We start from the raw sequence: 25,465 nt of genomic DNA on the forward strand, positions 1-25,465 counted from the left end.
CATGCTCACGTGGTTTCTTCTCATCTATCTGGCAAGATCTTTAATTGTTTCTAAAGAAATCTCCAGGCTGATGTTAGCCATATGGAAATGCTCAAACAGGGGACAGCAGAAGAATACAGTTGGATCATGTTTCTTTAGTTGTCTGTAAAAATGGCATGTAATTTGCAAACCAAAAATGATGCTTAAAAGAAACAATGACAGCAAAGTTCTTCGTTTGAAATGCCTCCATGTGCCAACTCCCCGATTTAAAAAAAAAAAAAAAAAAAAAAAAAAAAAACATTCCCAATTCTTTAAAGCATTCATATCACTATCTTCATAACACTCCTTAAAGGACCAGGACCACTGCACTTGTGATGCCCCTCCCCCAAGCCTAATCCTCTACTAATCCTAACTTATTTTACTAGCCCCATAAACTACACATCACCTCAACCACACACACACAAAACACACACACACCTACCACATTAGGTAGTAATTTTTCTGCTAGCACTTCAGTGGTCCTTGTCTAACCAGCATTTGAATAGATGTGACATGTACCTATCCTGAGCAGCAGAATTGCAGTTATACTCTCTCTATAAAATTTCCCAAAGTACCTTTCGTTTCTTCCTCCCTTCCTTCTTTTCTTTCTTCCTTTCTTCCTTCTTTCCTTCCTTCCTTTTTCACTTTTAGCAAGTTCTCCATTATTGAGCTATGCCCCCAGCCCCTGAAGATATTCTTCTAACTTGGACTAGATTTGATAATTTAGGGATGAGAACCAAACCCACAAAATGAGAGAAAATGGAGATAAGTAGGTAATGGCTTTATGAAAGATGTGGTGTATGACAGCTAGTAACACATGGTTTTAGACACAATGTGTCTAATGTCACTAGCTACAGTCCTTTCCTAAACTGCAGTGGGGAAGGTTTTTCTCCAGGAAGACATCCTCTGAAATTTCAGCTTTGCTCTGAATCTAGAGAGTCTCCCTTTTATGAACCATGTTAGGCACTTATGCACCTAAATGTGATGGTATATGATATCATGGGGGATGGGGGAGGTGGTTAGATAGGCATGTATTTATGGGCAGACTGCAGAACTAACGACGTTGGTCTGTCTGTCTGTCTGTCTCAATTGTCTTTCTGTCATGGCTCAGATCTGAGAGTTTCATGTAACAGAATCCTGGAGACTTTCATGTCAAGTGCTGAAACAAATCTTTGTTTGACTCTTCTTATTCCAACTGTGCAAATCAGCGGGGCTCCTGGAATTATGGCAACAGACTCCGTTCAAATAAAAATATACTCTAGAGTTCCCCACTTCAGTGTACTTAAGAGTCACCAGGGATGCTTGTTAAAAATACAGATTTCCAGACTCCACCTCACACAACTCTATCAAAACTGGGAGTAAAAGTTCCAATTCTGCTTTCCCAAATAAGTTTCGTATACGGTTCTCAGACCACTAGCCAGACAATCCTTCTTTGAAAGACTCTACTGACTAGATGCCTTTCAGACTAGTAGATCTGATAGGGCAAGTTAGTGGGATTGCCCTACTATGGTTGGGAAATTAATATCTCCCTATCTGAGGGATGTTTTAAAGAATCCCTCCACTTCCCAAAAGATGTATTCACCTTAGGTCAACAGTTTTCAACCTTCCTAATGATGAGATCCTTTAATTCAGTTCCTCTTGTTGTGGTGACCTCCAAACATAAAAATAGTTTCATTGCTATTTCATAACTGCAATTTTGCTACTGTTATGAATTGTAATGTAAATATCTCCCATGCAGGATATCTGATATGTGAACCCAAAAGGGTCAGGACCCACAGGTTGAGAACCATTGTCTTGGGTGATTTCCTCACACTAACTCTTGTGTGTGCTTCACCACATTTTCCCCCTATTCTGCTGAGTTCTATATTCACCTAGGCTGGGTAAAGTAACAGAGTTTCCACCATAAAAACTTGGATAAACAAGAACAATAACATCTATTACAACTGAGCAGTACCTGGGCTTGAGCAGAATTAAAAATTTAAAGATATTTTTATTGATTTTTTTTAATTTATTTTTATTTCAAATCATGTGTATATGTGTATGTCTATGTAAAGATATGGAGGTGTAAGTGAAATTGTCCTTAGGGTCTTTAAAAGGGTGTTGGATGTCCCAGATCTAGAATTACAGGCAGTTGTGAGTGACCCAGTGTAGGTGCTAGGAACTGAATTCAGGTCCTCTGTAAGGGCAGAATGTGCTCTTAACTGCTGAGCTTTCTCTCCAGCCCCTAAAGATTTTTATGTTTTCTTAAATGTATTTCCAAATAAATGCTGCAAAAGATTATAGCCCTTTCAAAGTAACAATAAAAACTCCTATATTTCCCAATAGCATTGTTATTCTCCGTTACCTGCTACGCAGCAGCCATTTGAAAGCCTTCCCAATAGAACACACTTAGAAACATTAAATAAAATATAATAAACATATTCCCAGGCTACGGAGATGGCTTAGCACAGTGGATCTCAGCCTTCCTAAGGCTGCAACCCTTTACTATAGTTCCTCATGTTGTGGTGACCCCAACCATAAAACTGTTTTCATTGCTATTTTAGAACTGTAATTTTGCTACAGTTATAAGTTGATATGTAAATATGTATGTTTTCTGGTGGTCTCAGGTGATCGGAAAGGATCATTCAACAACCCCCAAAAGGGTTGTGACTCACAGGTTTGAGAGCCACTGGCTTTAACAGGCAAGGCAGACCAGCTGTGCAAGCCTGAGGACATGAGTTCAATTCCCATCAAAATGCAACTCAACTCTTTACAGACCGTGAAAGAACTCTCTCAATTACATATGAAAAACAAAACACCCAGGACAGCCAAAACAATCCTGAACAATAGAAGAACTGATGGAGGGATCACCATCACGATTTCAAGCTGTACTTCAGGGCAATAGTGATAATAACAACTGCATGGTATTGGCATAAAAACACACAAGTTGATCAATGGGATCCAACTGAAGACCCAGACATAATTTCACACACCTATAGACACCTGGTTTTTGATAAAGAAGACACAAATATACAATGAAAAAAAAAAGAAAGCATCTTCAATAAATGATGCCGGTCTAACTGGATGTGTAAACATGTAGAATAATGCTAATAGGTCCGTATTTATCACTCTGCACAAAGTTTAAGTTCAAGTGGATCAAAGACCTCAACATAAAACCAGATACACTGAACCCGAGAGAAGAGAAAGTGGGGAATAGCCTTGAATGTATTGGCATGGGAGACAACTTTCTGAACAATAATTCATGCAGTACCAGCAACCATTAATAAATGAGACTTTATGAAATTTAAAGTGTCTGTAAGGCAAAGGACACCATCAATAGGACAAAGAGGCAGCCTATGAAATGGGAAAAGATTTTTACCAACTCCACATCTGATACAAGTCTAATATCTAAAATAAAGAACTCAAGAAACTAGATATTTAAAACCTAAATGATCCAATTAAAGTGAGGTACAGCTGTGAGATAGGGTACAGAGAATTCAATAGAGAAATCTCAAATGGTTGAGAAAAAAAGAAACATTCAACATCCTTAGCCGTTGGGGAAATGGAAAGCAAAACTATTTTGAGATTCCATCTCATACCTGTCAGAATGGCCAAGATCAACAACACAAGTGACAGCTTGGGTTGTCGGAGATGTGGAGCAAGGGGAACTAGAGAAAATGGAAACTTGAACAGCCACTATGGAAATCAACATGGTGATTCCTCAGAAAACTGTGAGTCAATCTACCTTAAGACCTAGCTATAGCACTCTTGAGCATATATCTAAAGGATGCTCTGTCCCACCATAAGGACCTTGCTCAACTATGCTCATTATGGCTTTATTCATAATAGCTAACTAGAAACAACCTAGACATCCTTCAGTTGAAGAATGAATAAAGAAAATGCGTTTCACTTATACAATGGAGTATTACTCAGTGGTTTAAAAAAAATGACATCATGAAATTTGCAGGCAAATGGATGCAACCAGAAAAAAAAAAATGCTGAAAGAGATCATTCAAATCCAGAAAGACAAATATGGTATGTATTTGTAGAGTGAAAAATTATAAAGACCATTTTATAAAATATATACAGGCTTTTTCTTTGCCCTTAGACCTGAGTATAGGTTCCAGAAAGCAGAACTGAATGTAAGATTTCAGGTCTTCACTGCCCCGGGATACATTCAGGGAAGAGCAACATTCCTCAGGCCTCAGGGTGGGGAGGGCCCAAAGCAAGAAGACACATTCCTGACCACAGAGAAAGATGCAAGTCATCTGGGTGGTTCCAAGAACTAGCTAACTTTCCACTGTTCTTGGTTACCCCTCCCCCCTTGAGGTCTTCCCAGTATTACAGCCTGCTGATGTTCAAAATTTATAAAACAACCAATCCTGTGTAACTGCACGAAAATGCAACCAATCATGTATAACCATGCAAAAATTCCTCCCTTTCCCCACCCCATGCTATATAAAAGCCCCTCAGCTTGCTGGCCGGGGTCAAATTCTGTTCCTGTGTAGAAGAGTAGTTTGACCGTTGGCTAGCCAACTTTCCCCAATAAACCTCTGCTGATTGCATCCAGGTATGGTGTCTTGTGATTTTGGGGTAGCCGTGATTTCATGAGACTTGAGTAAGGGTCTCTTGAGTTTAGGGGTCTTCATATTCACCTATAAATGGATATTAGCTGGGGGTGGGGCAGTGTAGAAACCTAGTGCAGTGCAGGCTTGGAGCCTGTACCCCATACTCCAGTCTCTTTGGTGTATGTGGTACTTTGCAGGCTATGGAAACAGAAACCTGAGCATCAACACAGCCACAGAACCCTCTACACACAACCTGGCCTGCCTGCAGGATGTGCTAGAACAATGCAGAAAATGTGGGAATGGCCAACCAATGTTTGGTTTAACTTGAGGTACACCCCATGGGAGGAAGCCCCATGCCCTACACTGCCTGGATGGCCAGAAACCAGAGACTAGATAGCCCAGAGACAAAGGGTATGACCAAGCAGGACTCGAAAAAAAATTAATAAAAATTTTAAATATAGAGATTAAAAAAAAAAGTTACACATGCAGTGAAAACATGGGCTAGAAAAACATGTGCTTCATAGTGGAAATGTGTGTCACAGCCAAGGTTCTGGGTGAATAAAGTGTTCCTTCAAAAATAATGAGCATACACCTGTGGGCATGGTGGCCTGAACCAATATTTACACAGCCCTTGAAATTCCAAAGCAGTGAGAAAATACAAATCGATTCCAAGCCGCTGGCGAGAGGAGGAATTCTCTCTGCAGAGATGAACTTTGAATGCAAGCTTCTGAGCATCCACAGATATGAATATGAGCTCAAGACCCCAAATGGCAAATATGCATAGTCAAGTTACTAGAGGCAACTAGTGGTACGCTCTTTTCCCAAGAATCCCAGATAATGGGGTTATCGGGTATACAGTGTAGACAGTAATAAATTGAAAACCCAAGAAAGTAGCATGACATCATCTAAGAAGATGAGAAAGGTTTAGAAAAGACACGAGGAAAACGAATAGAAATGAAACCCCCAGTGGAAAGGTTAACAGCAGTGAGGATCAGTAATTCAGACAGAGAGGATTAAGTTATGTAGCATGTGACCCATAGAAAGAGGAAAAGCACACAGGAGAGCCAGTTCTTGGTGGATGGTTTTATGTCTCCATCTTTCCCACTTTAGTTGACACTAAAAGAAATTAGAGGACCTGACTTCATGGCTTAACAGAGGGAAATAAAGAAGACCAATAGTCAAACCTAATATGGCAAAAGGTTTAAGGACTGTGATGGTTTGTATATGCTTGGCCCAGGGAGTGGCACTATTAGGAGGTGTGGCCTTGTTGGAGTAGGTGTGTCACTGTGGGTGTGGGCTTTAATACCCTCATCCTAGCTGCCTGGAAGCCAGTATTCTGCTAGCAGCCTTCAGAATAAGACGTGGAACTCTCAGCTCCTCCTACACCATGCCTGCCTGGATGCTGCCTTGTTCCCACCTTGATGATAATGAACTGAACCTCTGAACCTGTAAGCTAGCCCCAATTAAATGTTGTCCTTATAAGAGTTGCCTTGGTCATGGTGTCTGTTCACAGCAATAAAACCCTAACTAAGAAAAGGACCAATTAAGCAAATGTCAAAGGGGTCACATGCTTGTTTCTGCTCAGCAGGATCCAGAATCCAGAACAATGACAGTCACTGAATAATAACTCGGGCCATGGATCTAGGAATCATCATTCTTCTTTCTCTACTCTATAAAGAGGTAGGTGTGTGTGTGTGTATGTGTATATTCTGCATGGAAGTACCCATATATGCATGTGCCCATCCGTGTGGAGGTCAGAGGTCAACCTCAGGTGTCATTTCTCGGAACCCATATGCCTTTGTTTGATTTGAGATACTGTTTTTCACTGGGACCTGGGCTTGCACACTAGGCTATGTTGCCAGGGAGCCGTAGGGATGGTTCCGACTATTTCTCCTGTGCTGGGGTTTCAAATACACTCCACTGAGCCTGGTTTTTACATAGGTGCCGGGAGTCAAAATCAGGTTCTTGTGCTTGCAGTTACAAGCCCTTTTCTGATTGAACTATCTCCCCAGCAGCTCAGAAGGGTTTTTATTTAAAGATATACTTATAAGAAGAAAAACTATCATTTAAAAATGATAGTTAAAATAGGCTATAGGAGGACAGTCACTGATATTCTGGCTAGAGAGCACTGGTCAAAGCAGGGCTGGGCCACTGCTTAGAGTACATGTAAGCATGCACCTATGTTTTCCTTACATCTGAATCCTACTTCCAGGTGTGCTACAGGAAATGAGGTGCAGGGTTGGCATTAATGCAAGGAAATAGAATGGGCTGTTGGGTCTGCTTCTGACACAGGATGACAGTGAGTGATCCTGACCAGATTCATGTCAGTGTCGGGGCCCTGGCCGAGCACCTTCCATGAAGAATGTCATTTTGCATAGGGCTATTTTATGATTCAAGTCCGTATTTTCCCTATTTTGCAATGAGAAGGTGGAAATTATGGCAGACTAAATATGTTCATCAAAGTCACATGACATGTAAGTGGCAGAGTGAGCTGCAGTGTGGAAGCTTTTAACTACCGTGGTCCCCATATGTGTGCATATGGCCCTTTAACACACCAGTGAGTTCTATGCATGTCAGTAAATGACCCAGTCTGTATCAGCAAGACCAATCAGATTCTTCCTCCTCCATGAGATGGGGAGAAATGCAGGCAGAGGAAAGATGTTCCTTCCCATTGGGTTGTGATGTGACAGTGGCATCTTGTCATTTGGGCTGCTAACTTCCACGTGACCATCATTGTGTGCTTAAACCTCAACAGTGGATGCTCTCCTTCAAGCCTCTTTCCCGTTGTTGCCCACATTTTCGTAGCTTTGTTGTCCATGTGTATATACATGTGGAGACCAGAGGATACCGGATCCCCTGGGGCTGGCATCACAGGCAGCTGTGAACTGCTGGGGGACCAAACTCTAGTCTTTGGAAGTACAGAAAGTGAGCCGTCTCTCTGGTCCCAGATTTGTGATCTTCTATCTACTCTTTCTGTCATGGTCTCGGGCAAGCAAATGAAGTAAATTTACAGCATTCCAGGACTTGGGGTACTCAGAATATTAGTACTGTTAAATAGTTATATATTTTAGATATATACAAATAAAATATGTAATAACCGCACATGTAATCGATAGCTGCTTTACTGGTGCATATTGTATTAGGTATGGTGAAATATGATGTCAGGACTGCAGATGGTGCTTGTTAAATAAATGAATACATTTGCCACTTATCTCCATCTTTTGGATAATGAGATTTTGTCTCTTGAGGCGCCATAATAATTTCCCCCACCATTTCTTTGGCTGGACAGCAAGGCTATGACATGTCTGTTCTCATGGATGTCTACAACCTGACGAACTAAAATGGGAAACCATTTCTCTAGAAATTGTAGCTCTCCTCTTTAATTCTTAGCTATTTAATTTTTAGCCACAGCCTGTAACATCTATAAAAGCACACATGCTCTCTTGCTGTCTGTCTGTCTGTCTGTCTGTCTGTCACATCTTATCACCAGCCTTAGCAGAGGCTTAGGCTTGAGTACATATTTGCAATTTTTGGTAGAGTTTCGCTAGAGATTTGTGACCCTGGGAAAATAGAATTTTGCAATAAATCAGAGAATTCATCAGAAAAAACAAACCAATAATACAAACAGCTGGTACTTAGCTTAAGAGGTTTTTGGAAGCAAGACTCCATATTCTTTTTAAGGAATATTATTCTTGGGCAATGTCATAATTCACTACATGTCCATAATGCATTCTGATTGCTTTCTCCACCCCCACCCTCTCTTATCTCCTTCCCACTCCCAGCTGCCTCTCTTTTTTTCTATAATCTCTTTCCCACATTTGTGTCTTGTTGTTTGTGACCCACTGAGTTTGGCCGGTCCATCTGTGTGACCGACCACAGGTGTGTAATTATCCATTGACGTATCACCATACATGCTCAGCATCAGGTACTGAGGTGATGGGTCCCCCTCACTTCCAGAATCTATTGGTTGTCAATAGTTCAGCAGTAAGGGCTAGAGGCCCACGAGCCCTTCCTCCATCCATAACTGCCTATTGATAGGGATTAAGACTCCATATTCTTTTGTGACTGTGTTAACCATGCAAATGATGCTTGGAAAGTGGGTGGTTCCCACTTTAAAAAACAAGAAAAATTGAGAAGTGCAAAGGACTACCAAGGAGTTTGTGGGTAGAACTGCTGAATTTATGGACTTAGTGTTAAGACAAGATCTGTAAGGTCAGAAACATATTTGAGGATGCTTATCAGGAGAGAGAACTGTCGTAAGTAGCCAAGGACGAGAAAGTTGGGGTTGAACTAAAGCATTTCTTGCTCCAGGCCCTGTTCCAACAGTTCAGTTATCGACGCTCAGTGTGACATCTCATGAGACCATGCTGACAGACTCCATACAGGGAGATGCCTCTCTGTCACTTCTTCAGGACAACATATCCAGATTTTGGAGTACAGGTACCTGTCAGAAGTCTATTCAGTTTAAATGCTGCCCCTGCCCCCAGGAGAAGACATATTCTTGAAACTGATCGAGTTGGGAAATTATCCATGTGGAGTGAGTGAGAGGTCATGCACCTGGAGGTTGTTATACCCTTCAGTCCGGTTGCTCTTACAGATGGCCTGGCATTTCAGAACATCCCTGCATCCCTGACATTTTAGAATGGCAGTGGGCATTGTCTCTGGAGGTGTTATCCTGGGTGCATCAGAGGACTCTGTGATACAGTTATGGTGACTGGGTAAACCACAATGCAAAGGACAGCATGTTCAAGAGTGGAAGATGACACTGCTAGCGACCACCGTAGCTGCCCCCTTACCTGTGGCATTGCTCCCAACAGTTTCTGTTATCCCAATCCAATAAACTATGAAGCAATCTATATAGTTTATTTCTCTATTAAGTTTCATTTTTTATTCATCTGTTTGTTTGTGTGTGTGTGTGTGTGTGTGTGTGTGTGTGCGTGTTTGAGGTTAATGTTGGGTGTCTTCCTTTATCTTTCTCCATTTTACTTGTTTGTTTGTTTGTTTGTTTGTTTTAGAGACTGAACCTGGAGGTCACCACTTGGCAGGCAACTAAATCCCTGGGATTCTTCTATTTCTGCCTTCCAATTCTGGATTATAAGCACATTGTAGTGAGAATTTTTGTTTCTTTAACAACACAGAAATATTGTGTGAGTGTGTTTTGTTTTAGTCCCAGGTATGAACTATAAAGGCCTTGTCTTCCTGGAATCCAATGCTGGCCTCTTGAGGTCCACTTGGGGGGAGGTAGCCTGTGTACACAAATAAAAGAGGTGCTTTAATCGGGCATGATGACTTGGGTCTGTGGCCTTTCTCCTCCCAACTGTGGGATTAACAGAGGCACCAGAAGGTTAACCATGGAAGAACATATTTTTTTTTTTTTTTGGTGTTATTTGGCAACACAGCAGGATGTGTAGAAGAAACAATGGTACAGATATTGACCTGGACAGTGTGGAGAATGGCCTATGACAGTTTGAATGAGTGAATTTATTAAGTATATTACAAGTAAAAGGACAAATAGCAAGTGATGGATATAAACAGCAAGTGATAGCAAAATATCATCATACCAGGAGTCTACAGATGCCGGCAGACAAGACTGGGGCAGTCTGATAGAGAAAAACCAAGGTAAGATCGTCAAATTGAGGCTTATAAACATGTACACAGCAATCAACTAAATACATGGCAATAGAAAGCTAGAGTTGCTGGTTGAGTTTTTTCTTGGTGGATGACCATCTGGCTTCCTTTCCCACCACTTCCGTGCTTAGAGCATTGGATAAACAGCAGAGATGTCTCTCTTGGTAATGGTTCCTCCTCTAGCTCTTCTCAAGGATGCAATGTTTTTAGTACTCTTCTATGCACGTTATTTTTTTTTCTTCCTTTCTCCCTGTCACAAAGCCAGGGAGCCAGCCTGACTCAGGACAAGGCAGAGAGAGGAAGAGGAAACAAAGGAAGGGCTTGTTGCTTCCACAGTCTACTTTCAGTAAACCTAAGCAGCACACAGCACTTTACCAATAGAATGCCCATTACTGGTAGATAGTATCCGTTACTCACTGCAGCTTTTCTCATCCAACTGTGGATTTTGAAACATAAATCTTAACAATAAGGGGAGGCTGCCGTGTGTGGGAACAACATAGTAATAAGAGAGACTTAGGTTTCATTTTGATGTCTAAGCAGAAAGGATGCTGCTCCATGTCTAAGTACTGACAAGTGTTTGATGTTGCAGGGAACTGCTGAGGAGACACAGTGGGTGGCCTGACTGTCCCGTGCTTCACTCATGTCTAATGAAAAAGGACCCTCCTTCCACCAGTCTGCCTGGCTGCTAGCAGCTCAGTCCAGTTGGTTAGTTCCAGCATCCAGCTTCGACAGGGGTTTGATATAAGAGTTCCCAGAGCACACTGTAATTGTATGGAATCTTGCTATCCAGTCTTGCTAGAGGGTTAGCCTGGTTCATGTCCCAGTGGCATTATAAATTACTCTGGATCATGGGCTTTTAGGAGACTCTTCCCATAGTCAAATCCAAGACCCATAAATCCCCTGGTGCTGAGGGAGCACAGAGTTTTTAAATGCTCAAAACTAGCTCTAAACACAAATAGGAGTTCATTTTTTTAACAGCACTTTTAGATTGAAATAAAATATTCATCAGCTGTCTGTACAGACTTGCCAGGAACAGCTCCACAGCCCACAATTTCCCCTGTTGTTAACACCTTGTGGTATACTTGTTACTATGAACAAACCCTGTGATACGGCCCACAGTTTACTCAGATTTTCTTAGTTTGTATGCAATGGTCCTTTTCTAACCTGGGATCACATCTAGAATACTATTTTACAGTTAGCTATCCGGTCTTCTTTGGGTCCTCTTAGGTGTGACAGATATTCAAGGCTATTCCTGGCTTTGATGACCTTGAGAGTTGAGAAGTACCAGTCAAGGAAATCTTGGGATGTCCCATTATTTGGGTTTGTCTGGTGCACTTTTTGGCTGAACGGATTTGGAAGCACAGAGGTGTGGTGCCGCTTTTAGCACAACCATTGAAGGTAAAACCTGTCAGCATGATTTATGATTACTGAGGTTGATGCTGATTAACTGAATGAGGCAGTGGCACCAGAGCTCCGATCTGTAAAGTCACCCCCTTTTCCCCATCCTCCCATGCTATACTCTGTGGAGGGAGGTCACTATGAACAGCCCACAAATTGCGCCAAGGCATCCTTTTCTCCGCCTGTTTAAAGGCAGAAGGGATGTTGCCTTTTCCTGTATCTTCATATTTTTGATCAAGTTTGGAGATCATTTGGTTAATGAGCAGTGGCTAGCAAGACATGAAGATACCTTGGTAGAAGACCAAGCCTACAGCTGGAACACAAAAACGCCCATGTGCACATAGGCTGAGTTTCTCCCACAGTGACCATGACAATCAAATGGTAGCACAATCACAGAATGATAGTGGGCTAGCGATGTAGGTTAAGTCAGGCTGGATATCTTTGCATCAACAGCTGCCTGGCGATGCACACAACAGACTTTGTTATCATTTAAATCACTTCTTAAACTAAGGCCAGAGGTAAGAGTTGCAATATAATTATCGTGTGATCATTGTTGGAGCGGATTCTTTCAAAGAGCTATTAGTTAAGTGAGGAGAAGCAAGAACACATTCAGACATTTTGAAAGAACTCGCTTAACTGCTTCCTAATTAATTAGTCGGCTTTCTGAGAGCAAACTGCTGTCTAATTGCTAGGGGGAAATTAGTCTTAAAGAGACGACCTGAAGTGTCTAGAACAAAATGTGATTTTTCTCACTTGTATCCAGAAAGACCTAAGCTACTTAACACAGGCAGACAACTTCATTGACAAAGTGAGTTCCTGTCATCTGGGCCACTAAAGGCTGATTCTATTTTAGATTTCTTTCTTTACTGGAAGTGTTGATGAAGAAAGAGAAAAACCATCAAGCTGACAGGTCTTTGAATCTAAAATCCCCAAGACACCTAGCAGACGACTCTCTCGTACTATCTAAATATCCGCACTCATGTGAGCATTGCGCTCAACACCCTGGGTGGGTATCCTAGTGTGGTTTGAGATAAACTCTTCTGTGTGATAAATGCCAAGTTTTATTTAACAAGCAAGCAAGCTGGCATCTGGAAAGAAGTCTGCAGGCAGACCCTTAACTTCCAGGAAATCTGCTGAGGCTTTAACGTTTCCATAGCAACAGTTATTGCAGAAACTAAGTATGAAAAACATTGCTGGGTTTGCTTCTGTCCATCATATTTCATCTTAGCTTCCTATAGTAGAGAGGGTCGGTCTCAAGATTAATCCTAAGCACAGACACACTCCTACTTACGATGGGGCTGTAGGCTGATAACCACACTGCAATTTGAAAATATTTGAAGTTGGAAATGCAGTTAAAATACCCATCATAACCCAGCAATGTAGTGTATGGCAGAAGGTGGGTCTATTCTGTTGACTGTATAGATGATGAAGCTGTGACCGGGCATCCCAAGAGAGTGTTCTACCATGCGTATCACCAACCCTGGAGGGAGGGGAATCAAAACTCAAAACGTGAAGTATGGTTTGTACTGAATGTGTGCCACTTTGCACCACTATAGAGTCACACATCTCAGGTTGAAAAACTGTAAGTCAGGAGCCATCTATATACTAGTATATCTAAATTATATTATATACTCTATTTACTTATTACAATTGTGTGACTTACACTTTTTCTCATCTTTGAATTCATGTCCCTGCAGAAAGCCAAGTCTCTCAGAAGCATTTGGATGACCGTACAAGGAAACGCCTGTGTCCTGTTCCAAGCTGAAGGTTTTAACGTGAGCTGCTTTATTTCTTCAAGATTAACATACTTCCAGTACAGGAAAACTCACTGCCTGAGCTGGAAAAAAAATGAGGGCATCATTAAAACCATTAGTGGTGTTGGGAACAATATGGAAGGTTTTTCTGTCTAATGTTTCTTGAAATGAAACCTCTGAGGATAAATGCATGCCTTTTCACCCAATTTAGTAGCTAAGGTTAGGTTGCTTCAAAAGGAAAAAATATATATCTATAATTTCAAATATACATATTTGACATAGTATTATTTCAAATATATTTGATATATATTATTTCACATATGTATTTTAGATATATATTGTTTCAAATACATATTTGACATATATATTATTTCAAATATATATTTCTCCTCTCATCTACATGTTTCTCAAATCTTGTTTCATACCCTTTACCGGTAAGTTGCCCATGGCTTTACTTCTATAGAAAGCAATCTGCAGCAGGTGGAACTGAAAATTATTGTCAAGGGAGAATGAATTCCAGTGGGTTAGAATTAGTACCATTAACGCTTTCTACGGCTTACAGATACTCCCCTCACTGATGGCTTGAAATCCCTTTCCTTTGTAACATCCACAAACATCACGGGCACTAATAAAAGGTTTAAATTCTTTTTACACCAGTGAAGAATTGGACTCTAGCCCCATGGACTCTCATTTATTAAAGGAAGGATGAAAGAAACATACGGCACAGCGTCTCATATGCATATTTTATTCCCTTAGAAATCGCTGTGGAAATGAACCTTCTCCTGGGGTAGTTATTTCATTTCTGTTCTTTGATATATTAGAGAAGGTTTAACTGTCTTTCCCCAGTTACAAGATATTCATTAGGCAAAGTGGAGTGGCCGAAGGTCAAGAAGATTGTGTCTAAAACCTTTTTCACAGCTCAATGATGAAACTTGGCAGGGATTCCCAACTGGGGATTCGGGAAGGTCAGAGACAGTATGTGGTTGCTTTCCATGCAATCTACTTCAAAGACAGACTGGGCAGCCTTAGTGTGGTCCCTAAAGTTTCCATTTAAAAAAGGAAACTGGTTTACAAGACAAGTCATGTTCAGAACATCGTAAGGAATTCTGCACAACATGTGAGAACATTTGCAGTGTGCTTTCAAGGAAAACAACTGGGGTTAGAAAATGACCCTTGATCATGCCTGTCTGAAATCCTGTCAGAGCACATGAGAAACTAGGATTTTTTTTTTTTTGAGATGCGTAAAATTCGGAAATAGGACTTGGTGCCCAAGACAAGATCCACCAATGACCAATAGCGGGATTTGGGGTAATCTTGGTTCCATTTATGAACTGACAACAGTAAGGATGCTATGACTGTTATGGGCCCATCTCTTGGTCTTTTCCCACCCCCATCCACTTTTTGTATCCATTCACTACTGAGGCTGGAAATCCCTAGCACTTGCAGATAGGAACAGTCAGGTGGCTGCTTCTGGCTAATGAGATGTAAATAAAAACCTGTGTGGGGCTTCAGGGAGAATGTTCACATCCTTGCGAAGGGACTGGGCTCCAGAAGAGAGCTCTTCTGCGCTGAGCTCTTCCCCCCCCCCCATGTCACCTTGCTTTCCTGATAAAATAAACACATAAAAGTATGCGAAATGGAAAAAATCAGGGACTAGGAGTCTTTCCACTTCGAAACTTATTGTTAGCAATCAGGCACAATCCTGGACAGCTAAAAGCGACTCCTGGACAATCAGAGATCTTTACAGCCAGCTTGAGGGACCCAGGGACAAGATTCGGTCTTGTACAGTTTCCCAGGAGACAACATTGACGCTCTTGTCGCATGTCTCTTTGCGCATGTGCCATGGCCCCAATAAAAATCATATTCTCCCTGTTCCCACTCTTTTCTTTCCTCTCTACCCCAGAGGCTGCCTCTATGTCTCAATAAACCTCCCAGGGGAGACCTGTTGAATGCTGTGTTTTTGTCGGGACCCACCACCCAGAACTATCACTTATAACGTAAGACTGTGCTTATTATTACATACTTATTATGACAAATTATTATATAAGTATTGTTGTATACAGATATTATTGCTCATCATAATGTAATGAATTGTGGTTTTAGTGTTAGCCACCATCAATGAGATAGTTATACAAACAGCTAAAAAAAAAAAATTCCATGTCTTTTAACAATGATAAAAGAAAGATAAACCGTAACACAAGACCTGGCTCACAATAGACAAGAGTGAACATTAGTGCTTTTCTGTATGCGATACTTTGTGAGGATAAAGGCACATTACTAAAGGAGACCATTAAATGAGTCAAAAATGTCGTTCATGTTATCCTTGCTTTTCTCTTCTGGACAGAAGGCAAGGGTGTGTAGAGTGTGCTCAGTTTGTCTTGGGAAAGGAGAGAATCCTAAAAGGAATATTTTTATACAGTGAAATTTGCATATTAGTTAGATCATTGACATTTTGGGCTGGTGGAGGGGGGTGTATGTTTGCAACAGAGTAGGCTAGGAAGAACAGATATGGAAGGGAAGCATTGTATCTTTGAAATAATCTGCTACAGATGCTGAGTGTTAGAGCCAAGGCGACAATGGTAGAGACTAGACAAGAGGATGGTAAACTTTTATTGTTAATATAAAACAATCAAGATTTGGTGTTTGAACAAAATGACTGTGAACAAAATGACTGTGAAGGCGAAGGCAGAGAAGAAAAAATAAACCCTAATGTTCTGCACTGTGTGACTGTGCTACAAATAACCAGGAAAAGTATGTTTACTGTTGGTTTAGAGAAATGTTGGCCAGGATAAGTCTATGGAACTAGCTGTATGCATGAGGAAATGTGTGAATTTGAGCGTGCAGCCTCTGGGAAATCTGGAAACCATTCGTTTAAATCATGGGAGGGGGTGAGATGAAGTACCAACAGGGTACATGAGTGTATCTGGGTGTGTGTGGAGATAATTCAGATGGGGCTGTGGTAAAATTTATGCTACAATCTAGAAAGAATGAGAGTGAGTCTATATTGTAAGAAATGAAAGGCTGCCTAGGATAAATTTAGTTATAGATATCTTCGCTGTTTACTACTAAAAACTGCAAAAGACCAGTAGTTTACTTGAGAAATTAGAAGAAAATAAATTAAAAGTGGAGTTTATAAATAAGCTAAAAGAAATGAATCAGAAAATAAAATAGATAGTAAAAAGCATATATTAATTTAAATGCTTCCTTTCTTCCTTCCTTCCTTCCTTCCTTCCTTCCTTCCTTCCTTTCTTAAAGCATTACATTACCTTATGACCCAAGTCAACTTCAAATTTGTGATCCTATTGCCTCAGCCTCTGAAGATCTGAGAACACTGGTGTGTGTGTTTGTGTGTGTGTGTACATGTGTATGTGTAATTGTGTACACATACATGTAGATACCGAAGGACAGCCTCAATTGTGTCTTGGACATTGTTCACTCTTTTTTTTTTTTTAGACTGGGTATCTATCTAGCCTACAATTCATCATGTATAGCACTGACTGGCCAGTGAACCCCAAAAATCCACCTGTCTCCGTCTTGTCAACACTGGTATTATAGGCATCGGCCACCATGTCTGGCTCTTTTACATCAGTTCTGGGAATCATACTGAGATGCTCACGCTCACGGGCTCACTTCACCTACTAGGCCAAAAGTTACTTCTTGATCACTGATACAGATTTATAAATCATACACATGCTTATGGGGGAAAATATAAGGTTGGGATGAATTAAGAAACATGATCACACACCCAAAATATAAAAGAGAAGGAAAAAGGGAGGTTTTCCACCCATTTGAAAACTATTGCTAAACAAAGGATTCTCATATGAATTTTATTTTGGAAGCAAAAGGCTTAGAGGCTGGGGGAGTGGCTCCGTTTCGTATCTCTGAGGACCTGAGCTAGGATTCCAGCACCCATGTGAAAAGCCAGATGGGTGGTCTGCATCTGTAAACCCAGCTCGGGGATACTGAGAAAGATGAATCCCTGGAGCTCATTAGGCATCTCACCTAGTTGGCTCTGGACTTAATGAGAGACCGTCTCAACAAATAAAGTAGAGTGGTCAAGGAAGATACAGAGTGTCGACCGATAGCCTCCAAATACGTGTGTGCACACTCACACACTCCATGCACTTACATGCACATAAGCACACATCTGTGTGAACACAAACATATACCCCCCGCCACACACACACACACACACACACACACACACACAGAGAGAGAGAGAGAGAGAGAGAGAGAGAGAGAACTTTATTAGATGACTTAACAGAAAAACTGGGAAGGATAAGAAAGAGATAATTAAGCAAAATTGGCATTACATTACTGTGAGTGGAGGCAAACCCTGGTAATCCTAGTTCTTGAGAGGATGAGGCAAGTGGATCGATCGATCATGAATCTGAAGCAAGCCTGGGCTTTCTAAGGAAATTCTGTCTTTCAGAGGGGGAGGGGGAGAAGAAAACAAGCATCAGAATCCAACAATGTAGGAGAGCTAAGTTTGAGCAGGAAATACTTCAACAAATTAACACCGGTAAATTATTTTAATTTGTGAAATTAAAATTAAAATAAAAAACCACCAAAATTCGCATTATGAGACACGCAACACCTAAAAGCCAAACTTGAAACTATGTCAGAGTAGATCATTATCAGCTAATTGATGAGAGAAAAGACAATAGTTCTATGATTTATGAAGTAGAATTCACTGGCTTACCAGGGGAATAGTTCACAGCCCTCAGAACACTTTATTCCAGGAACTCGAGAGGAGTTGATTATGGGGAAATTATTTGTATTGCATCAACAAACTACAGGCAAAAACCAACTGCACCACGTCCGTGGAAGGCACAGATTAACCTGACACCTACTTAAAACACACACCAAGTGCCAGAGGCGTAGGAGGAAGGTACTTAGCTCACGATGGAGGCCATGAAGGTGAAGCATGGGAAAGCAGCAACCAATATAATCAGAAATGGTGGGCTGTGGTAGTGTGCTGTGTTGTTTGTTACTTACTGTCTTGCCTAAGGGGGGGAATTGTTAATTCTCTACAGCCTTGACATCACAACACCACAGGACCTTCATCTGGCCATGTTATTGGTTTTTTTTGGCCAATAAACACAAGAGGAATAGCTATGGACTTTAGAGCCGAATGAACTGGATGTGGCAACTTTCTCTGTTATAAAAATGGCAACTGCCCCTCCCCCCCCCCAGAAATCTGAGCATGTCATAGATCCTAGAAGGAGAAAACACTGGGTTCAATATTCAATACCACATACAGCAGGTGTAGTGATTCATGCCTGGAATCCCAGCACTCAGGAGGCAGGAGGATCAAAAAAAATTCAAGATCATCTTAGACTATATAGCATGCTAGAGGCCAGCCTGAGCTACATGAGAGCCTGTCTCTAAACATAATAGCTCACGCTAAAATAAAGAAAAAGATAAGAACCTATAGTATTGCCATTATCATTTAATATTGTCTGTATATGCTAGGAAATTAATGCACACACGGTGCATAGATTGCATAATAAGGACAGTATGAATGTGGAAGAAGAGGTGAAATGTGTTCTGTCGGTAATTCAATTGTGTGCTTGACCTCACCAATGAACTCTAGTAGAAAACAAAAAAAAAAAAAAGGTAAAAAAGAGAATCTGATAAACTGGGTGGACACAAAAATAAAGAGATAAAATCATTAGCTTTTTCTACATGAGCAAAATTTACCTACACATGGAAATAAGGAAAACATCCAAAACACAGTAATGATAAAAATCAGAAATATATGAAAATGAGACGCTACTATGGGGCAAAAATATGACCTGGAAAAATAAGAGTCTATACTATGCTCCTGAGAAGGATTATTTGTTATCACATAAATTCTGATTTCTAATAACCTGCTGAAATGTGTAATTAAGTGATGATCTTTACATATTATGCAAAATGAAAACTTATGAAAATAGTTAATCATTTATCTTGTAATCCCTACTGCAATTTCTTAAATCATGTATACACTGAGACAGACTCAAAAACATACAAGCATAACATCATCTCCAAAACATTTAATAGCACTAATTATTCAAAATCTTATCTAGTCTTAAAAGGAGAGTGATTTTTAAAAATTAGATAGTATGAACCACCAAGAAATCATTTTGTAAAAATAAAAATAAAAAAGCTTTAAAACCCTTTATCCCAGTTATCTTTGTCAACTTGACATAGCCTAGATTGGTCTGACAGATGCTCTAGGTCTGTGATTATGTCTGTGGAAGACTGTTTTGACTGCCTCAATTGATGCAGGAGGGTCCACTATGGGCAATGCCATTCCCTGGGCAGGTGGTCCTGGACAGCATAAGAAAGCTAGCTAAGTACAAGCTGGTGAATGAGCCAAAAAGCAACATTTCTCTGTGGATTCAGCCTCCAACTTCCTGTTTGAATTCATACTCTGACTTCCTCCTATGATGGACTATTGCCTAGAAGTGTAGGTCAAATATACCCTTTCATCCCCTATGGAGGAAAAAAAAAATGTTTTCCTGAAGATAGGATATAAAATTAGTGTTCGCTTCAAAAATAAATTTCTGATGGATCGAAACCTGAAAGTAAAAATCATTATTTTAGGAAAAAGCAAAATGGTTCATTGTCTCTATAGCTAGGAGTTGAGGAAATAGTGTTTGCAAAGGCAGGTTGAGGGAGTGAGTCATGGCCTCTACTGAGCTTGTGCACAGACTGGAAACATGTCTATAAACCTAGACACTTGTTACGATACCTTCTCTTTCACAATTAAGATCCAAGGAGTTTTTAAAATAACGCCGTCAGTCATAACCCACTGCATCAGAAGTTATGGTGACCTTGAAGTCACAGTTGTACCTAAATATGGTTTATCCTTGAAACTCAGAAGTCTGGCTGGTTGGCAAGTTAATTAAACCTCCAACATGCTCAAATAGAATTAAGAAGAGGCAAAATTATGATTTTTCACAGAGGTACAGTCTACTGGAATCACTAAATGCTGACCATCTGTGGAGTTCTGAGCCCTGAGAGAACAAGGAACCATATGCCCTTGAGATTAGGCCAAGGAGCTCGTAGAGACATACTCTAAGCCGGGCGGTGGTGGCGCACGCCTTTAATCCCAGCACTTGGGAGGCAGAGGCAGGCAGATTTCTGAGTTCGAGGCCAGCCTGGTCTACAGAGTGAGTTCCAGGACAGCCAGGGCTACACAGAGAAACCCTGTCTCGAAAAACCAAAAAAAAAAAAAAAAAAAAACAAAAACAAAAAAAGACATATTCTAGAGGGACCACTTTATGCTCAATAGCATTGTCCAAGTCTCTATGACTGGATGAATGCCCTAGTTAGAGGCCTGTGTTCATTAATATGGCCCATAAGCAACTACTAGCCAGTGCTCTGTATGCGAAGCTCTAACTGTCTTGGCTTGGCCTACCTGGAGTCCTTCTTCGCCCTACCACCAGCCATTTTGGATTCTGCTAGAGAAAAAAAAAAAAAGAAGAAGAAAAAAGCAGAGCAAAGGTCATGGTAAGAGCTAACCACTTGTTCTTTTGTGCCGCCAACTGTTGGGTTTTTGTTATTTGTTTATATTCATTCATGTATGGAGGGGGTGGTATGAGTGTGAACATGTGCAATACATGCTATAGTATATGTGTGGAAATCAGAAGACAACTTGTGGGATCCAAGAACTGAACACAGGTCTTGAAGCTTTGTGGCAAGTGCCTTTATCTACTGAGCCATCTCCTTGGCCCGGAAGACATGTTTTTCATTAATGGCAGGAGATATGTACCACGTACATTACGTGTCTCTATGCATAAAGTTCTTAGGCATTACCTGTAGCTCAAGAGATACCAAATATAAAGTCCCAAGGCAAATAAGTTGGAGAAAATCCTTTAAATTCAAATGATGGATTCAAATTCATATCTATAATTTAAGAACAGCTCTTTTACAATTTAAAAAAAGATAAGAATAGTCAAAAACCGATAGCAAAATGGGTTGGAGATATGAAAAGGCAATTGCAGGAAGAGCAAGTAAGATAAAACGTTCAGGCTCCCCTAATGGGCAGAGAAATGGAAATTAAAATGGCTATGATGATACCCATCTCAGAGGCAAGCATAAAAGTGTAATAGCACCTATTGCTATCTGGGCAAGAATGCTCTCATCCATCACCGGCAGAGACATGTTAAAGCGATTTATGACCTCTGTTAAAATTTTCCATGCACGTGCAATTCTGCGCGGAGTTCCACTCCAGGGACCATAAACTATAGAAATTAAAAACCCCTAGTGTACAAGTACCTATGTACAAGGATGATCATGGCAGCTTTAGTTTTAATAACTGAAAGTTGATGGGAAACCAAATCCATTAATAAAAGAATACCCGGGTGAATTATGACAATCCTTAGGGCTAGAACGTCACGTAGGGATTAAATATTAATGACCTATGCAGGGATTCTACCATATATTGTGAAAACACCGAGAGTTATATATCACCGACACCTTTAAAAACATGTCCTTCAGGGATTTTTTTCACCCCTGGAACCCTTCCCATTCTCGAGAGTTCCTTCTCATGTTTCCTTGATAAAGCTACATCTACTCTGCTTAAAACAAAGAGAGTATGTCCTTGTACATGGCATGTACGCGTGTACACATGTAATATACACATATGGTATCATACTTATCCACACAATTCATTGCTACATGAAAGATACCCAGTTACTCCTTCATGGGACTAACTCCCCTCCCCCCTTAATATATCAGCTTTCTTCAGTGTACATGCTCAGTGGGTATCGGGAACATCTTAGATACCATAACAGAACAGCAAATACTGACTAGCCTATAAATAATAGAAGTTTATTTCTTGCTATTCTGAAGACTAGGAAGTCCAAGGTTAAGGTTACACAGAGACTACTTAAACAAAGATCTACACACTTGTTCATGGACAGTCATCTCTCTTTTCTGCCTCTCGAGTATGCTTTTATCTGTGTTTGCTCAGGGCATAGAGGGAGAGTAAAAGTTTTTGAGATCTATTTTATAAAGCCTCTAATCCCAATTAGAAGGCTCTACCTTCCTGACTAAAGGCTTTGCCTCTAGAAAAATAAAGCTCAGATCACAGCAAGAAACAAGCAACAGAGCAGTCTTCACTGTCGGGAAGGAGACATTGGAAGAGGCGATGAGAACTTCAAACCTAAGCAGGGACTCAAAGCAGCGTTACTCAAAAGATCACAAGAACCTGTTGAAATGTAAAGATCTAAAATTAGGCTTTGGTTAATACATTTGGATCCACCATGAAAAGTAGCTATTTACAATGATAAAATATACTTACAGACGTGTGACATTCATTTACTATTAAGAGAAAACAAAACTAAAGAATCTATATATAATACACTATTTGGAAGGAAAATATATTTTATGACTGCATGACTCCTTTTATATGTGCATATGAAAATTTTATTTATGCAATCAACTTATAAGTACTTTGAAAATGATATACCAGCATATATAAATATATTGGAGATGTTTCTTTTTCTTTTCTTTTTTTCTTTTTTCTTTTTCCTTTGAAACAGGGTCTGACTATGTAGTCTTGGAACTCCCTAAGTAGACCAGGCTAGCTTCTGACTCATAGAGATCCATCTGCCTCTGCCTCCACAGTGACAGGATTAAAGAGGTGTACCACTACACTGGCTGACATGGTTTTTGGTAGCAGATTTACAGGTGGTTTGATTTTCTTGTCTCTATTTCTGCCCCACCCCCACCCCACCCCCTGTGTTGTACCTGTGCCTTACGTGAACAAGGAAACTTCTGGGCTTTTCTTTTCTTTCCTATGACCTTTCCCTGCTGGCCATTCTTCAATCCTGAAGGTGGAAAGGAGTCACCAAAGGGACAACTTTGGGAGATCCTTCCAGCTCTTAATTCTTCTCCCCAGAAATTTCAGATTGCCTCTAAATTGAGCTCCGTTAGAGGACACCAAGTTGATCCCCTGTTCTCCTTTTTATCTTCTTCAACTTAAAAGTCGAACTTGGAAGAGGCAGTGTCAACTTTATTAGTTCCAATCATAGCTGCCTGCCATTAAGATTCCGTGCTTGTTCCCTGTCGACATTTCCTCTGAACCTTAATGAACTGATATAATCACTCCTGCAGGGACTGCTTACGCACTAGAGGAGAAAGACCAGCTGCCGCCATCAGACTCAGTGTGCTTTTCAAACATCTGATCTGACCATAGCTGCTTCTTCATAAAGCAGGAAAGCTGCCCACCCTCCACGCAAGCTCCACACCGAGCGTTATCCCCACGCAAGCTCCACACGGAGCGGAGCGTTAGAAGCCCTGAAGGGGCTCTCAAAAGAGGAATTCTAGATGCTTTTGAGGAATGGCTACACAGGAACTAGGCCTCCTCCTGGCTGCTCTCTAGGGGACAGAGCCTTAGGCTGAGGCTGGCTAGACCCCTGGCCAGTCTTTTGTTCTACCTCCCGCTGAGTTCTACCTAGGTTTCCTAGTAATATTTAAGAAGTACAACTTTTATGTCTCAATTCACTCGGTAGCTAGGTTCATGTAAGTGCAGGAAAAATTTAATGTTCGTGTCAAAGCTCATTTTCTTGGAAGAGCAATGTTCTAGCAGCGTTTTATTAGTCACAGTCTCAGGTAGCTCAGATTTGGCCCCGCCCCTCTAGCTTCCTTCGTGTCTCCCCTCTGTCCTCTTCCTCTCTCATAGCAAGTATTTCCCTCTCGTTTCACACACAGTCATTTTTCTCAGTCTCTACCAGTAATGTAGAGCACTCAGTGTTGTCTTCTTCCACTTACCATGATGTCCTCCAACTTTACCCGTATTGCCGCAAACAAAAATATTCGATTTTAAAAGTGCATGCACATATAATATATACTTGCTGCGGTGGTTTGAATATGCTTGGCTTAGGGAGTGGCACTATTTGGAGGTGTGGCCTTGTTGGAGGAAGTGAGTCACTGTGGGTGTGGACTTTAAGACCCTTGTCCTAGCTGCCTGGAAGCCAGTCTTCTCCTAGCAGCCTTCAGATGAAGATGTAGAACTCTCAGCTCCTCCCGCACCATGCCTGCCTAGACTCTGCTATGCTCCCGCCTTGATAACGGACTGAGTCTCTGAACCTGTAAGAGGGAAATGCTTGCTATTAGAGAGGAAGAGGACAGGGGAGACAGGAAGGAAGCTAGAGGGGTGGGGTCAAATTTGAGCTACCCGAGACTGTGACTAATAAAACGCTGCTCTTTCAAGAAAATGAATGTCCTTATGAGAGTTGCCTTTGTCATGGTGTCTGCTCACAGCAGTAAAACCCTAACTAAGACACTCAATGCATTTTTCCTATTTACTCATCTCCTGAGAGATGCCTTGAAACCATTCATGTCTTGGCTACAGTGAATAGAGAGATAAGGCTATAGTTAACTTGGATGCCCGAGGATCTTTCAGACATACTGACTTTATTTCCTTTGGGTAAATGACTAATAATGGGACTGCTGGGTCACAGAGTAGGCTCTTTTTAATTTGGGGGTGATCCTCCACACCATTTGCCAATAGTGAGTACATGAATTTATATTCCCACAAACAGCACATACCACCCGCCCTTTCTCCATAACCCTACCAGCGTTTGCTATTTTCTGTTCTCGACTTTTTGATAATAGCAGTTCTAATTAGGGTGAAATTAGTACATCACAGTGGCCTTGATTTGCATTTCTCTGCCATCTAGTGATGAATATTTTTCTTTCATATTCTTCTTGCCTGTTTTTATGTCTCCTTTTTAAACACAAACGATATTAAGATCACTTGCCCAGCGTTTAAACCAGATAATTATATATTCTGAATGTTGAGGTCTTCTCCCCACCCCCTCGACAGCATAGCTGAAGCCATTTTGTTCCATGCCTGCCGGCGATTTCGTATTGTTGCTGTTCCATGCCTGCCAGTCATTGACACAGAAAAATAACTTGACTCAGAGCAGGATCATGCCGGCCACATCCCCTGTTATGTTCTGTATGTTTTGAGGTTTGTTACTCTTCAGAAATTCCACAAAGCTTTACGTAGGACCCATCAAATTAAAGGTCAGCATGAACTGCCATGTCTAAAATAGCTTGAGTCAGAGCTGACCACTGGGCAACACTTCCTGCACCTACATATAAGCTCATTGTCGATTG

This window comes from Arvicanthis niloticus, chromosome 22, assembly GCF_011762505.2.
Source record: "Arvicanthis niloticus isolate mArvNil1 chromosome 22, mArvNil1.pat.X, whole genome shotgun sequence".
Classification (NCBI taxonomy): domain Eukaryota; kingdom Metazoa; phylum Chordata; class Mammalia; order Rodentia; family Muridae; genus Arvicanthis; species Arvicanthis niloticus.